Genomic DNA, 12191 nt, shown 5'->3' on the forward strand with positions numbered 1-12191 from the left:
GGATGATTGATCCTGATGAGAAACTATGTTTGATTGATCAATTTATCAAAGAGGGTGATAATGCGTTTAGATTTTGAACTTGTTGGGTGTAAGCACTTGAAAATTGAAAATCTTAGGGTGTTTATCTTCTAGAGTCTGATTTTGATGGATGATAATTGACCAAGCAAACCAAGTAGACAATCTAAGCACGGATTGACAGATAACAGGTGTTTATGTTTACTGCAAATTGTTCAGGCAGAAATGATAAGTCTGAAACAGGCATGCAGGACACAGCTCTGGACTGATAGATGCAGAGTTTCGTACGATAGATTATGCAACATAGAACGACAAGAGATACAAGACAGAATGACAGACTAGTGATTTCATGTGTAAAGCAGTGTTTCGTACGACATAGAACCTTGACTCGTATGACAAATGATTAAGTAGTACAATAGAATATCTTGACTTGTACGATAGGTATTTTAACAAGTGTAAAAAGTGTTTGATTGTTTGAGTTTTGATCACTGAATTTTAATGTTTTACTTTGGTTTTCCAGTTTTAAGTGTCTAATTTTTCAATTTAGGGATGAATACACAACAAACACATGATGTGATACATGACTCTCAATCAAGCTAAACCCTAAGGAAGTTGGCTGATAATGAAAACCTTTGCTTGCTGACTTAGGTACACACCCAATAGCTAATCAGAATACGGTCGTTAAGTCTCATGCAATGGATTCTCAACGCCATATTATCTGACTCCAAACATTAATGGGGGCATGATATGGCAAGTGTCTTAGGAGAGTTACAATCTCCCTTGCACAAAGATTATCACCCTTTTGGAGGTGAATCAGGTGGCTTCTATTTTAACCAACGGGCAAAAGGTTAATTCAAATAGCATTGTGACGCCCGACGAAAAACTAAAAAAGGGTGCAACACCGGGACTTCCCGGGAGGTCACCCATCCCAGTACTACTCCAGCCCAAGCGCGCTTAACTGCAGAGTTCTGATGGGATCCGATGCACTAACGCTGGTATGATCGCACCCGTTATGAGCTTGTCGCAGTGTGTACTTAGCAAACCGCAACCCACGTGCGAATCCACCCCGGCCACCCACCCCCGCCGAGGTGCACACCCTCCCTCGCCAAGCGTGCCCCGTTCGACAAGTGTGAACCCTGCCCGGGTGCACGCACCTCGCTAGGGCGTCGCGTGTGCACCTGGCCCGGCCTACGTGCGTGCACCTGGACGGGGCGTCGTGTGCGCACCCGACCCGGCCTGGGTGCGCACCCGACCCGCCCAAGTGCGCGCAATGTCCCGTCTGCAACACGATGCTCGCACACCACCTCGGGCGCAATGACCTACGCTCACATGTGGGCCGAGTGCACCCTGGTGCATGCTCAATCTTGCCCTAGTGCACCAAGGCGCTCGGTTTGCCCCGGGTGCGCACCTGGTGCGCTCTGAAGCGCGGTTATTGTAGCGCCCCCTCTTTTTTTGTCCGAGCGTTTCGTGGGGTTTCTCGCATTGGGGCTTCCCAAGCACGGTAGTTGGGTGCACACCCACCCTAGCGCGCACGAAGTCGAAAGTTGGGTTAATTGCCTTGTTTGCCCCAGGTGCGCACACCTTGCTTACACTGCGCACCAGGGTGGGCTCAAGATGGCACCCGCGTTCCGTTTTTTCACTATCTTTCAAAACGGAAATTTTAAAATCTCGTTTTTTTTTTTTGCCTTTTCTGGAAATTAGTGAAAGCAACGCATCAAAGGTGCACACCTCGCTGCCCACCTTGGTGTGCTCCGAGGTGCACACCACGGTGCGCAACGCTGGTGCGAACCCAGGAACGCTCCGAAGTGTGCTCCAAGGTACGACGTGCACGAAGTCGGAGCCCGGTTTGTCCCAAGTGTGCACCTCACGTGCACCTTTGCCGAGGCGAGCACCTTGGTGCACACCTTGGCTGGGTTTGCCCCGGGTGCGCTCCGAAGCTGGCTTATTGGAGCGCCCCCTCTTTTTTTGTCGCAGTGTTTGGTGGGGTTTCTCGCATTGGCTCTTCCCAAGCCTAGTTGTTGGGTGCGCTCCCACCCTGGCGCGCGCGAAGTCGGAAGTTGGGTTAATTGCCCGGGCGCGCACCTTCGCCAGGGTGGGCACCTTGGTGCGCACACCTTGGCTGAGCTGCGCACCAGGGCGGGCTCAAGATGGCACTTGCATTCCCTTTTTTTCACTATCTTTCAAAACGGAAATTTTAAAATCTCATGTTTTTTGCCTTTTATGGAAATTAGTGAAGGCATCGCATCAAAGGTGCGCACCTTGCTGCCCACCTTAGTGTGCTCCGAGGTGCCCACCACGGTGCGCAACGCTGGTGCGAACCCGGGAGCGCCCCAATGTGTGCTCCAAGGTGCAGCATGCACGAAGTCGGAGCTCGGTTTGCCCCGGGTGCGCACCTCACGTGCACCTTCGCCGGGGTGGGCACCTTGGTGCGCACACCTTGGCTGGGTTGCGCGCCCTGGTGGGCACCATGGTGCACACCAAGGAGCGCTCCGAAGTGTGCTCCAAGGTGCGGCGTGCACGAAGTCGGAGCCCGGTTTGCCCCGGGTGCGCACCTTGTGTGCACCTTCGCCGCGGTGGGCACCTTGGCTAGGTTGCGCACTTTGGTGGGCACCATGGCGTGCACGAAGTCGGAGCCCGGTTTGCCTCGAGTGCGCACCTCGCGTGCACCTTCACCAGGGTGGGCACCTCGGTTGGGTTGCGCGCCCTGGTGGGCACCAAGGAGCGCTCTGAAGTGTGCTCCAAGGTGCGGCGTGCACGAAGTCGGAGCCCGGTTTGCCCTGGGTGCGCACCTCGCGTGCACCTTCACCGCGGTGGGCACCTTGGTGGGCACTATGGAGCGCTCCGAAGTGTGCTCCAAGATGCGCACCATGGCCCTCCAAGGTGCGCAGCATGGTGTGCACGAAGTCAGAGCCCGGTTTGCCCCGGGTGTGCACCTCGCGTGCACCTTCGCCAAGGTGGGCACCTCGGTGCGTACACCTTCTCAATATTTTTTTGCCTTTTCTGGAAATTGGTGAAGGCAACGCATCAAAGGTGCGCACCTCGGTGTGCTCCGAGGTGCGCACGAAATCGAAAGTCAGGTTAATTGCCTTGTTTTTCACGGGTGCGCACCAAGGAGCGCTCTGAAGTGTGCACCAAGGTGCGCACGATTCGGAGCTCGGTTTGTCTGGGGTGCGCACACCTTGGCTGGACTGCGCACCTTGGTGGGCGCCATGGTGCATTCCGAGGTGCGCACCTTTTGTGCGCTCCAAGGTGCGCACAAAGTCAGGGCTCGGCTTGCCTCGGGTGCGCGCACCTTGGTGGGCGCCATGGTGCGCACCTTTTATGCGCTCCAAGGTGCGCACGAAGTCAAAGCTCGGTTTGCCCCGGGTGTGCACCTTGGTGGGCGCCATGGTGCACTTCGAGGTGCCCAAGATTGGTGCGCACCAAGGAGCGCTCTTAAGTGCATAGGTGCGCGCGAAGTCGAAAGTTGGGTTAATTGTCCGGTTTGCCTCGGGTGCGCACCTTGCGTGCACCTTCGCCAGGGTGGGCGCCTTGGTGCACACAGCTTGGCTGGGCTCCGCACCCGGGCGCGCACACCTTGGAACCCGCGTTTCCTTCATTTTTTTTTGACAATCTCTCAAGTGGGAAATTCTATAATCACAACTTTTTTTGCCTTTTTCAGGAAACTTTTGAATGGAGCGCATCATTGGTGCACACCGAGGAGCGCTCCGAAGTGTGCTCCAAGGTGCACACCTCTGGTGTGCTCCAAAGCTCTCTCCAGTTACGTGCACCTACCCCGCGCGCGCACCCGGCCCCGCCCAGCTTCACTCACTTGTCCCGAGCGTCTGGTGTGGAACCTTAGAGTAAGAAACATCGCCGTGCACCTTGGCTAATGTGCGCGACTCGACCAAGCGTGCACTGGCCGAGGTGCACACCGATTTCACCTGGGTGCGTGTGCAGCACCTCGGACACACCGAGGTGCGCGCATAACGCCTGGGTTGCACCGTGGCCTGTGTGCTCGGGGCGCCTCGGGTGTGCACTCGGTGTCGCCTCCGCACGTGCGGTAGTGCGGGCACCGCACCCCGGCCCGACCCGACCCCAACAAGAACGCAAACGGGCAAAAGGTTAATTCAAATAGCATTGCGACGCCCGACGAAAAACTAAAAAAGGGTGCAACACCGGGACTTCCCAGGAGGTCACCCATCCCAGTACTAATCCGACCCAAGCGCGCTTAACTGCGGAGTTCTGATGGGATCCGGTGCACTAACGCTGGTATGATCGCACCTGTTATGAGCTTGTCGCAGTGTGTACTTAACAAATCGCGACCCACGTGCGAATCCACCTCGGCCACCCACCCCCGCCGAGGTGCACACCCTCCCTCGCCAAGCGCACCCCGTTCGACAAGTGTGAACCCTGCCCGGGTACGCGCACCTCGCTAGGGCTTCGCGTGTGCACCCGACCCGGCCTACGTGCGTGCACTTGGATGGGGCGTCGTGTGCGCACCCGACCGGCCCAAGTGCGCGCAGTGTCCCGTCTGCAACGCGATGCCCGCACACCACCTCGGGCGCAACGACCTGCGCTCACATGTGGGCCAAGTGTACCCTGGTGCATGTTCGGGGCACCTCGGGTGCATGCTCGATCTTGCCCCGGTGCACCAAGGCGCTCGGTTTGCCCCGGGTGCACACCTAGTGCGCTCCGAAGCGCGGTTATTGGAGCGCCCCCTCTGTTTTTGTCCGAGCGTTTCGTGGGGTTTCTCGCATTGGGGCTTCCCAGGCGCGGTAGTTGGGTGCGCACCCACCCTGGCGCGCACGAAGTCGAAAGTTGGGTTAATTGCCTTGTTTGCCCCGGATGCGCACACCTTGCCTGCGCTGCGCACCAGGGCGAGCTCAAGATGGCACCTGCATTCCCTTTTTTTACTATCTTTCAAGGTGCCATCTTGGAGCACCTTAGAGCACACTTCGGAGCGTTCCCGGGTTCGCACCAGCGTTGCGCATCATGGTGGGCACCTCGGAGCACACCAAGGTGGGCAGCGAGGTGCGCACCTTTGATGCGCTGCCTTCACTAATTTCCAGAAAAGGCAAAAAAAAAAAAGATGAGATTTTAAAATTTTCATTTTGAAAGATAGTGAAAAAAACGGAACGCGGGTGCCATCTTGAGCCCGCCCTGGTGCGCAGCGAAGGCAAGGTGTGCGCACCTGGGGCAAACAAGGCAATTAACCCAACTTTCGACTTCGTGCGCACCCAACTACCGCGCCTGGGAAGACCCAATGCGAGAAACCCCACGAAACGTTCGGACAAAAATAGAGGGGGCGCTCCAATAACCGCGCTTCGGAGCGCACCAGGTGCGCACTCGGGGCAAACAGAGCGCCTTGGTGCACCGGGGCAAGATCTAGCATGCACCCGAGGCGCCCCAAACATGCACCAGGGTGCACTCGGCCCACATGTGAGCGCAAGTCATTGCGCCCGAGGTGGTGTGTGGGTACCGCGTTGCAGACGAGACACTGCGCGCACTTGGGCGGGTCGGGTGCGCACCCAGGCCGAGTCAGGTGTGCACACGATGCCCCGTCTAGGTGCACGCACGTAGGCCGGGTTGGGTGCACACGCGACGCCTTGGCGAGGTGCGCGCACCTGGGCAGTGTTCACACTTATCGAACAGGGCGAGCTTGGCGAGGGAGGGTGTGCACCTCGGTGGGGGTGGGTGGTCGGGGTGGATTCGCACGTGGATCGCGGTTTGCTAAGTACACACTACGACAAGGTCATAACGGGTGCGATCATACCAGCGTTAGTGCACTGGATCCCATTAGAACTCCGCAGTTAAGCGCGCTTGGGCCGGAGTAGTACTGGGATGGGTGACCTCCCAGGAAGTCCCGGTGTTGCACCCTTTTTTAGTTTTTCGTCGGGTGTCGCAATGCTATTTGAATTAACCAAGGTTTGATATACCCGAAAGTACGGAGGAGAGCTATTCCCGAGCACTATCATTGCTTTGATTTTCATCAAAAACACATTTATTTTATAGTGGGTTGGATTACTTGGCGTTAGTCATTCCCACTTAGGTCGGTCCCCTCTCACTAGGCTTAAGGTCTCAGAGTTAATAACTCCTCGGGAGGGCAAGCATGCTAAAGAGATGCACTAATGAAAGTAAAAGGATGAGTCTAGCTTTCTGGTCACCTAAGAAAGGTTAGAGCATACTCGCCTATCATCAAAGACATGAAATACATGGTTGTTCATTTTTATCCCAAATTGAAGTGTGCCTAAATATCTTAAAGAATACATAAAGTTTTTGTTGAATCCTTAGGCAACCTACAAAATAGATCCATTAGTAGTCATGATTGTGTTTTGAATTTGTCTTTCACAAGCGTATCTTTGACAAGCGTCCTGTAGAAAAGAGTTAGGCTGCAAACATCTCATAGACATAACAAGATTAGCATTAGTGATCCAAACTATGAAATTTTCAGAAAAAAACTATATGAAATTTTATCCTAACTTCAAATAGGCATAACTTTCTGCTCGAGACTCGAAATTACGAATCGTTTAACTTGTTGGGAAGGTATCCAAGAGTTGTAGATGAGATTTTGAAATAGCATATGCTAGACAAAAATGCAAATTACCAATGTATAGACAAACTTGAAATTCTAGTTTGCAGTTTATGGAAAAACACAGAGAACCAGAGACTCGTACGACATGCTTTTCTAGTTAGTACGACAAAACTTTAGATTTCATACAAGAATAAAAGAAGACTCATACGACATAATATTTTGAAGCCAGAAATTCATACTAAATAGAATTAGCTCTAGTATGACAGTGAAAATCAACTTGTACGACACAAGAATGAGCTAGAACGAATAAAGAATTTTCAATGTAAAAGATCGTACGAGTCATAATTATACCTAGTATGAGTCAGGATGAAGTGTCATCCAAAGATAAAAGGAAGTTCATATGAGCCACAAAGAGAGCTCATACTAATTTCTGATTCTAATTCGGTAGAGATGAAGTTTGTTGAAGCTTAGGAGGTCGAAAATGATGATTTCTGCCCCACGATGGGCGCCAAAATGTCGTGCTCTGTGAAGTGTACCTATGCCTGCAATCACAATGCACTCAATAAATCATTATAAGCATGGTTAGAAGATTTAAATCAAAGAAAGACAAAACCATAGCTAATCAACTTATTGCCTCCTAGTAAATGCAAGTATGAAAATGCTCTCATATCTGATTATGCATATTACAGTGACTTGACTACACTTAGATGGAGGATTTGAATGATGTAAATGCATGATCTAGCAAGAATAGCATGATTAAGCTATATGAGTTCATGATTGATCTAAAAAATGAATTAAGATGCAATTAAGCTAAGACTGAGCATGATAACATTGCTAAGAATTGATAAAGTAGAAGCTAGATGCCTATAGTAACAATGCTTAAGCTACGAAAGAGATGGGATCCATATTGCTCAAAATGAGATCTATTTATAGGATTTTCCAAGGCTAGGGGTGATGTGGAAAGAATCAATGGTCAAGATTGATCTGAAGATATCAATGGTTAAATCGGAGGAGGATGGCAAAGGGGGTTGGATTAAAGGGAACATCTGTCATCTCTATGGTGACAAGTGTCAAGAGGCTTCTAGAAGGGGTAGGATGAAAGGAAACACTTAGTGACAAGTGTCACAAAGGTTCTAGAAGATGTTGGATGAAAGGGGACATGGTGGTAGGTAGAATGGGTTAGGTTTAGGAATGGTTAGGTTTAGGAGTGGTAGAAGTTAGGAGAATTTGAATTTAGAAATTCAAATAATAGGAAAAGGATAATTGATCTCAACAACTCATGAATTTGATTTGTTTTAATTAATTAGGGGATTTAGAAGAATGATTTTGATGGGGGGAATTAATTAAGTTGAATTAATTAATTAAAGGGTTGAAATGAACCTATTTAATAAATCCTTAGATTTATTAATAAGTAGATGAATGAGAGATTTAATCAAATTGCTTAGTGAATTCAATTAAATTGGAGAGGGGGAGATTTATTAAATAATTTCTTATTTAATTAATTATCTTCAGACCATTTTTAGTTTTATACAATTAGATTAGTTGTTATTAAAAGTTAATTAGACAAAAAAAATATCGATTACTATGATAAATGATTAGTTTTCTCTAGGGTATTTTGGCAGGCATTACACCGGTCCATAACCTAGACTAATTTGTCGGTAATAGAAAATATGCCAACTCGATTAGACCAATAACCAAATTACCAAAACCAAGTGTCCAAACCATGTCTTCGACATAACCAAGTAATCTCCAGATGATAACAAGTCATCCTTTGTGTCGGTGAACAATATAACCTGTCAGTGAACCAGATACCGGTGAGTGTGCATAAGTCACTGAACATGTCGGTGAACATAACCAAAGATCTCCAAAAAGATAGGTGTTGATAAGTGTTGACAAGTGTTGACATCAATGACAAAACCAATGCAACACATTCATAATACCAATAAATTATACCTCAATGCTTGTGCTAACTTGCAATATCAAAACCCAAGAAAGTAGTGCTCAGGTCATCATGGTTCAATTATACCATCGATGTTTGCACTCACTTCCCACATTTTAAAGGCTTAATGATGACAAAAAAAAGAAATGACCAAATGACGAGTCCGATCACAACATTACATTTCATTTGCATTTGAATATTTTTAAGTAGATTGCATTTCATTTTGCATGGGATCACAAAAGCTCATCTTTTCCAAGGCCAAAAGCTTCAACATGGTGATATCTCTCTTAAAGTGATTGAGTACATGGGACATTAACAAAAATAATAAATTTATTCATATTGCATGATAAGTTAGTTCATTTCATCACATGTAAGCATGACATAATAAGATAGCATTCATAGGAAATATCTAATCATTCATTCATTTAGTTAGATCATGGCATTGCATCCATCTCATATCAATCATGTGCCATAATTTATTGCATTGCATTGCATCCATCATCATCATAAGCATGCATGGGAAAAATCATAAAAACATCATAAAAATAAAAAGCATCACATTGCACATATATCACATACTACATATAGCATCATCTTGCATCATTATATAAGAAGCATACATCCATCATCTAGGGTCCATAAGCATATAGAAACTAAAAAGAATTCATCATGTAAATATTGCATACATCTATTATCTAGAATCCATTTAACTATATAGAAGGTAGCATGCATTGTGTAAATATTGCATACATTCATCATATAGATCAAATTCATAACCAAATAGAAAGTAAAAGAATACATAATCTAAATAGTTGCACATCATACTCATATAGCAAGTAAAATGCATCCATAATCTCATAGGTCATATAAAACAAATAGAATCAACTACATATCATATCATCAACAAGATCAATGTCCGAGGTATACTGATATCACAAAAATATTTGAGATACATCACAAATATACGTCGTGGGAATCCTCAATAACTCATCACAAAAAGGTGTGTACATCAATGGATCAATGTCCCATATCATTGTGACCACTAGGACATGGAGTGGAACTTTGTTCTGATGTGGAAGGTCTGGTAACACCAACTTATGCCCCTATACCTGGTTCCCCACCTGGGGGATCTATCTGAAGTGGCCCTGTCACTCCTTGACTCTTAGACTGACTTCGCCTGGATCTCCTACTCATCTTTGAGAAACTAGGAGACCTATGATCAACAGGAACAGTAGTGTAGTATAAGCTCCTGTAGTACTTAGTGTCATGGGCCGAACGTTGGATGGCCCTGATGACCTCCCCTTACCTATTCCCTGTGGATAGGATCTATCTGAAGTGGCCCTGTCACTCCTCGGCTCTCAGACTTACTTCACCTGGATCTCCTACTCATCTCTGAGAAACTAGGAGCCCTATGATCAAAACAAACAGTAGTCTAGTATAAGGTCATGTAGTACTTAGCGTCATGGACTGAACATTGGATGGCCCTGATGGCCTCCCCTTACCTATTCCCTGCAGATGCAATCACCTATGTCTCTTCTAGTCGACACCTGTCCAAGATTTCATCTCTCTCTGCAGTAAGAGAGGCAATATGAGCCTCTTCTTGGGCAATCTGAGCCTTTGCATGTGCATATGCATGTACCTGTAGCTGGGACATTTGGAGCTCTTGTCGGGATATCTGAGAGTCTCTCTTTGCCAACAAACCCTCTAGTTGTTGAACCTGAACCTACAAGTCAATAATCTGAGCTTGTTGCTGATGAGACGACATCCTAATGAGTATTTGTCATGGTACCTCTACCTATGGCTTCTCAACCTATGGTACTTTGGCATATACCTTCTTAACCTACGGAACCTCCTCTGGAACCTATTGCCCCTGGTCCAATGGACTTGATCACCTCTATTTGACCACTCGGGTCACCCAATCCATGGGTATCTCTCTAGCAGACCTAGAACTGTTGGCTCCTGATGTTCCTATCAATACCACTACCATCGCCCTCATCATCATCCCCTCCATCTCCATCTCCACCACTATAATTTCCTACATCTCCTCCATATCCATCTCTGTCATCCCCTCCATCTCTGCCATCATCCCCACCCCCACCTCCTCTCCCCCCGCCATCCCTCTATCATCTAGGAGCTTTGGGTCATGGCCTATAATCATCCTCATCGAAGGCTAACTTTGGCTCATCAGGACATGTCAATTTAGGGACCCTATGTGCAATAAAATATGAAACATACTTTCCAATCATCCTGCTATCTATGGTACCTGGTAGATAGTCCCAATCATGTGGCCCCAATGATAGGTACTTGTTTACTCATGCTCATACAAAATAGTGGGCCCCCAAGTAGACACATCAAGTCTCCTACAGACATAGTTGGTTGTACCCAGTGGAATCCCCTATATCCTACCATACTGTGTCAACACCCTCATGCAAAGGATCCGCTTGATAACATAGGGTGTAGATCCAATCAAGTACTGATTCAAGAATACATAAGGCATCTCCACTACATCCCCTGGCCAGATCTCACAATCTCTATAGGGTCTCCATATCATTATATCCAGGTCATCTAGTGCTCGTCGCCAATACTCCAATTTTCCCATCTTTTGCTGGACAATAATACCTAGATATCCATGAGTGTAAGGCCTACCTATAGGTCTCTCCCTATCCACCAATGGTCGTGTGATGGGCAGATGCTCCCAGGCTGATATTTGGAGAACTGTAACCCCTGTTGATAATAATGTTGATCTCTGATACACTACTCAGTACAAATCATAATATAGGTGGGTCAACATGCAAGATCACCATGCAAATAGAGTACCCCATGTAACTAACTACTCAAGAACACAACCCCATTTAATGGATAATCCCTTTGACTTGTGATCAAGACAAAGGAAACCCCCGACAAATTCAGCAAGCATAGTGGGTAGTGTGGCATAACCTAGATCTAACATCTCCCACCATGCAATGTCATATCCGCCAACCTCATCATCGTCGAAAACTCTATGAAGTGCAACTGTCCCACCCTACTCGCTAAGATCATAATATACCAACTTGCCCATTACTAGGATGCGCGGTATTTGATATACATCCTTTGGTGTAATTGTCATCTTGTCAATCAGTAAGTGGAAGGTATTATGCTCACTATGCCAAAGCTCAGCCAATATTGTTAGTACTCCTCGGTTAATCAAAGGTTGGGGCATATCAAGAAGGGAAGATAAGCCACACCTATTGATGTAGTCTCGCTCTATTTGGATAAGACAGGGTATCAACATCCATGACTTCGGGAAGCTCTCCTGAGACTGAAGAACACTAAATCAAATCATATCAGTATATTGATTTATCTATCTATCAATCAAATCAATCTATTGGTCTACCTTGCTCGTGTGAGATTTATATCAAATCTCATTGAGCCCTTATCAACGACTCTCATCTATCATGAGGTCGTCATCCATTCTATCTTATTCAGAACGTAAATCAAGATAATCAAAACTAATCATCAATTTCATCAATCAAGAGTTTCTAATTTTATAAATTTAATACCTCATCAAATCTATCTTAATCTATCAAAATCAAGACAATTGAAATCAACCAAAAAAAACAAAATTCAAATCAGCTTGGCAGTGTTTCATCACCTTTGTCGTAAATCACAGTAATTAGGGAACTGGGGAACACAATTCTCACCCACTACAATCAATCTTGGAATTTGGCCTTAGCGGGAGTGTTT

At 47.1% G+C, this 12191-nt stretch overlaps 3 non-coding genes across 3 annotated transcripts; 1 reads left to right on the forward strand and 2 right to left on the reverse strand.

Annotated features, from left to right (window-relative positions):
- Window positions 1-905: 905 nt before the first annotated feature.
- On the reverse strand, window positions 906-1024 carry LOC131076165 (5S ribosomal RNA). The gene has a single exon (XR_009113322.2). It is a non-coding gene; the product is annotated as a 5S ribosomal RNA (ribosomal RNA).
- Window positions 1025-4161: 3137 nt separating this feature from the next.
- Window positions 4162-4280, reverse strand: LOC131076174 (5S ribosomal RNA). Its single transcript, XR_009113332.2, has one exon. It is a non-coding gene; the product is annotated as a 5S ribosomal RNA (ribosomal RNA).
- Window positions 4281-5756: 1476 nt separating this feature from the next.
- LOC131076173 (5S ribosomal RNA) lies at window positions 5757-5875 on the forward strand. Its single transcript, XR_009113331.2, has one exon. It is a non-coding gene; the product is annotated as a 5S ribosomal RNA (ribosomal RNA).
- The last annotated feature ends 6316 nt before the right edge of the window (window positions 5876-12191 follow it).

The sequence above is a fragment of the Cryptomeria japonica genome, chromosome 10 (assembly GCF_030272615.1).
Source record: "Cryptomeria japonica chromosome 10, Sugi_1.0, whole genome shotgun sequence".
In the NCBI taxonomy this organism is placed as follows: Eukaryota; Viridiplantae; Streptophyta; class Pinopsida; order Cupressales; family Cupressaceae; genus Cryptomeria; species Cryptomeria japonica.